Source organism: Exophiala bonariae, assembly GCF_035927105.1.
Source record: "Exophiala bonariae strain CCFEE 5792 chromosome Unknown scaffold_91, whole genome shotgun sequence".
NCBI lineage: Eukaryota > Fungi > Ascomycota > Eurotiomycetes > Chaetothyriales > Herpotrichiellaceae > Exophiala > Exophiala bonariae.
In genome coordinates this window covers 1-4,938 of record NW_027042566.1, presented here as the reverse complement: position 1 = coordinate 4,938, position 4,938 = coordinate 1, and the positions used below count along the sequence as shown (strand labels likewise).

Here is a 4,938-nt window from a genome sequence, read left to right as displayed (position 1 = left end):
TTTACTTAAAGGTCTAAATTGTATACCTCTTAGTTTAGATAAATCTGAAAAAGGTAGAACTAATAAAGCCAATAAAGCAGAAAACATAGCAATAACACCTAATAATTTATTAGGTATAGATCTTAATATAGCATAGAAAGGTAAAAGATATCACTCCGGAACAATAGCTGGTGGTGTTTGCATAGGATTAGCCACAACATAATTTTCACTGTCACCTAAAACATTAGGCATGAAAAATACAAATGTAGATAGTACAAATATAAATAAGAATATTGTAATTAAATCTTTAAATAAAAAGTAAGGAGCCATTGGTAATCTATCATAATTACCAGAAACACCTAAAGGGTTACTTGACCCACTAGAATCGTGTAAAGCAATCAAATGCATTAAAGCTAATGCAGCTAAAACAAATGGTAATACAAAGTGTAGTGCAAAAAATCTATTTAATGTTGCATTATTTACAGAAAAACCTCCTCAAAGGAACTCAACTATATCTTGACCTATTCAAGGTATTGCACTCATTAAATTAGTTATAACAGTTGCACCTCATAAAGACATTTGACCGTAGGGTAAAACATAACCCAAGAAAGCTGTAACTATCATTAGTATAAATAATACTGTTCCTATAGTTCACACCAATGTTCTTGGTGCTTTATAGGATCCATAGTATAATCCTCTACCTATATGTAGATAAACTAAAAAGAAAAAGAATGATGCTGTATTTGAGTGTAAATAACGTATTAATCACCCATTGTTTACATCTCTCATTATGTGTTCTACTGAATCAAATGCTTCTGAAACACTAGGTGTATAATGCATACCTAATGTTACACCTGTAACTATTTGTATTATTAAACAGAAGGCTAATAACGATCCAAAATTTCACAGGTAGCTTATATTAGATGGTTGTGGTGAATCTATTACATATGAATTCACCATTTTTAGTAGAGGATGACTTTTTAATATTCTCATTATTTTTTTTTTATAATTTAGTTTAATTTATTCTAATGTGTATATATTTAATAATCTATGATTCCTTTGTGACTTGAACACAAATGATATTTTTATCAAAAATACGCTTTACCTATTAAGCTAAGGAATCTCTATTTATGTAGTAATTTTCTACATAAATATAAAAAATTAATTTTTATTAAATTAATAATAAAAATTAATAAAAAAGGCAAGTATATTTATTGATTGTTATTTGCAATACTAGCTTGTACTGCTCGAAGATCTTCTAAAATTAACAATTTTTTTGATTTACTATCTACATCTAAACTTGCATGCACGGAATTTCCATGTTTCATGGAATTCCTATTATATAACCCCTGAGTTTTGACATTTAATCCCGTCTGGTGATTACTTAGACTTAGAATATATTTAATTTCTGCAACATCAGATATAGTAAGATAATAAGTATAGCTTACTTTTGATACAAGCTCTGCAATCAAAGGCTGTAATTTTGAAAGCTTTTGATTATCAGGAATATGTCTACAATGTATATCTAATCTAGCATAAGCTAGATTAAGTGCATCATTAAAGTTTTGGCGTTTATGACCAACTTCTATCGCAACCATATGTCTATTGTCTCTCATATAAGAGTTAGTTGCACCTACAAGTGCATCCTCAGGATTAGTAAATAGACTTGTAACAGGTCTTTTTTCAAAAAAATTATCGGCTCTAACTCCAACTGAAGTTGTTGAATCTAAAATTGGAGCTAAGTAAATAGGATTATTACCTATATTAGCTATAGGTGGAATACTACTAGTATTACTAACCTGAGCAATATTAGCTATAGATGGAATACGACTAGTATTACTAACCTGGGGATTATTACCTGATGTAACATTACCTAAAAGTCTAGGATCTATAACAGCTAAAAGTCTGGGATCTATATTAGCATGTACGCTAGAACTTACCCCTGAATTTTCTCCAACTGCTCCTGAAGCCTGTGCACTAGTGAAAGGACTAATTGTAACAGGTCTATCTTGAATATTCCCACTAGAATCTGTATTAGCCGTTTCTAGTGATTGAATATTATCATCACTAATAACACTTGATGCAGGTGTGTTATCACTAACACGAGTAAATATAAAATTTGCTGGAGGTATGGGAGTATCGTAAACACTAAGAAAACGTGCTCTACTTCTAGTAATAGGTTTATTTTTATTACTTCTAGTAACACTTGAACCTGTTTGAGTAGCTAAATCTGTATTACTTCTAGTAATACGTCTATTTTGACTACTTGTAATAGGATCTGAATTTATTAGGGTAGCTAAATCTGTAGTACTTGTAGTAATACGTCTACGTTTATTACTTGCAATAGCATCTGAACCTGTTTGAGTAGGTAAATCTGCAGTACTTGTAGTAATACGTTTACGTTTATTATTTGTACTTTCAGGTAAAGTTGACTCATTTGCAACTACCCCTGAACTTACGGCTAAATCTCCTCCAACTATACCAGAACCTGTTTGGGAATTTCCTGTCACTTCACCTGAATTATTTGTATCAGGTAAACGACGATTAATAGCAACTCATGTATTAGTAGGTCTATTATTACCTACCTCTTGATTTTCTACACCTACTCCTGAAGCCTCTGGAGAATTTCCACCTGAACCATAAAGATCACTACCTTCACTTCCTGCCGGACTACTTGGACGAGTAGCGGTTGGGCGTGATGGTTCACCTTCCGATGTTCTAAAATTAATATTATCTGGTTTAGCCAAGGCTTTTTTTATAGGTTCGGGTGAACCACCTAAAGTGTGTAAAGATTTATTTTCTATTAATTCATTAAAAAAATTTTTTAATGAATTAATATTGAATTTTTTTAATATATTAATATATTCATTTAATCTATTAAATATATTATTTATTTCAATTAAAAACAAATTAGCGAAAGTTAGAAATACTAAATATTCTGATTTAAAATAATAAAGCAAGACTCCTATAATAAATGGCATAATACAATAAAAAATTAAACCCTTTTCAGATAATTTATTATATATTATTGATATATTTATCATAGCGATAAATAGACCTTTAAGCACAGACTGAATAAAGCTAGATATAGTATCTAGTTCTACACCTTTTAATAAAAAGTATCAAAGTAAACTAAAAATTGAAATAAGAATTATTTTTTCTTTATTAAAGTTTTTAATAAAGTTTTTAATGTATGATATAATTTTGTTATTTTTCATAAAAATTTTATAAAGTTTATATATAAATATTGTTTAAGATTTTCATATTTATACCAGTATTAGCTTTAATATTATTAGGTATAAATATTTTATTATCACCGCATAACCCCTACCAAGAGAAATAAGTGCCTTAGAACTCAATTTTTTATATTTTTTATTTATCATCAATGATAAAGGGGGCTTTAAACCCTTTATAGGCAGTGAGACTTGAACCCACACAGCATTAACTATTCCATCCTAAGTGAAATCTGTCTACCAATTCCAGCATGCCTATGGATTGCTCGACATAAGCTTTGATCTTATATCCTAAACATCTTCAGTGTTCCGCTCAACCAATTGAGCTTCTCGAGCCCTAAAAATTTAGATTTAAAGTTACTTTTAAAAGTAACTTTGGAGATATTAGGAATCGGACCTAAGATTACGAATTGCAAACTCGTTGTTTTACCAATTAAACTATATCCCCTTTGATAGCATAAGGCCAGAATGGGTCGATCACTCATCTTAACTGTCATGAGCAGTTGGCTTTACCATTAAGCTATAGCCTTAAAACAATTATTGTTACTATATACTAAAGTAAATATATAGAAATAAACCAAAGTAAATAATACAGAACAAAGAAGGAATTGATCCTTCGCTTAATGATCTGCAATCATAATGTAACACCTCTTACAATTTGTTCCTACTTAACATATATTAATGCCATAATCTTATCCGAAAAACGGCTTGAACGTTTATGATTAAAATCAACGAAGCTTAAGTTCGTCCTGTCTACCAATTCCAGCACTCGGATAGTTTTTACGCCTTTAAGGTGATTTGAACACCTAGCCGATATATTAACAGTATATTGCTCTACCAATTGAGCTATAAAAGCTAAAAAAATGACTTACGCAAGTTAGTGCTAGGGAGGATACCCTGGCTTGAACAAGGATATACTATGCCACAAATAGTTGTTTTACCTTTAAACTATATCCACCTATATTTTTATAGGTATAAAATATAAAAAAATTAGGTCAAAAATATTTAGTTTAAATGATATATAATCTAAAAAAAATGTAATGACAAAAAACAATGAGAAATAAGTGACTTGAACACTTAACTGTTCGCGTGTAAAGCGACTGCTCTACCAATTGAACTAATTTCTCAGTTTTCTTGTAAGTAGTGCGGATTGAAGATTCGCACTCCAATCTTTTGATTATGAGTCAAAAATGTTAACTATTACACTAACCCGCGTATAACCCAGGAGAGATTTGAACTCTCGTTTTAACAGCGAAAAGGTTATGTCTTGACCGTCTTGACCACTGGGTCTTATAGATATATAGCTTAGGCTATAAGCCCAATGCAAGTATTGCACTTACTTCCACCGATTACAAAACGGTAACATTACTTTTATGCTAATTAGGCCTTATTTTTTTTTTGTAACTTAATTATTAAGTTTTTTAATTAGAATTAGTACTTTATGCCTCAAGACCTCCTGATCCGTACAACTAAAGCCTATATTACAAAAAAATTTGTATTTGTAATGTTCTATTACATTTAAAAAAAGTATAATAAAGTAAGTTTCGCGCTTATAGGCTTTCAGCGCTTCTCTTTAATTGACGTGGCTTTCTTGCCGTGCCTATTAAATTTAAACCTATTTACATTTAAATAGTATTTTAATAAACAACATGTAAACTATTGGTCAACATACCCAATTCCTCTCGTACAAAGGGGCTATCCTTATTTTACTCAAATTTCCTCTAGA

At 30.4% G+C, this 4,938-nt stretch overlaps 5 non-coding genes across 5 annotated transcripts; all 5 read right to left on the bottom strand.

Moving 5' to 3' along the window:
• Positions 1 to 3,588: 3,588 nt before the first annotated feature.
• On the bottom strand, positions 3,589 to 3,660 carry LTR84_013193. The gene has a single exon. It is a non-coding gene; the product is annotated as a tRNA-Ala (tRNA).
• Positions 3,661 to 3,995: 335 nt separating this feature from the next.
• LTR84_013192 lies at positions 3,996 to 4,068 on the bottom strand. Its single transcript has one exon. It is a non-coding gene; the product is annotated as a tRNA-Asn (tRNA).
• A 198-nt stretch (positions 4,069 to 4,266) lies between these two features.
• LTR84_013191 lies at positions 4,267 to 4,339 on the bottom strand. The gene has a single exon. It is a non-coding gene; the product is annotated as a tRNA-Val (tRNA).
• Positions 4,340 to 4,355: 16 nt separating this feature from the next.
• LTR84_013190 lies at positions 4,356 to 4,427 on the bottom strand. Its single transcript has one exon. It is a non-coding gene; the product is annotated as a tRNA-Met (tRNA).
• A 2-nt stretch (positions 4,428 to 4,429) lies between these two features.
• On the bottom strand, positions 4,430 to 4,502 carry LTR84_013189. The gene has a single exon. It is a non-coding gene; the product is annotated as a tRNA-Glu (tRNA).
• Positions 4,503 to 4,938: the final 436 nt, after the last annotated feature.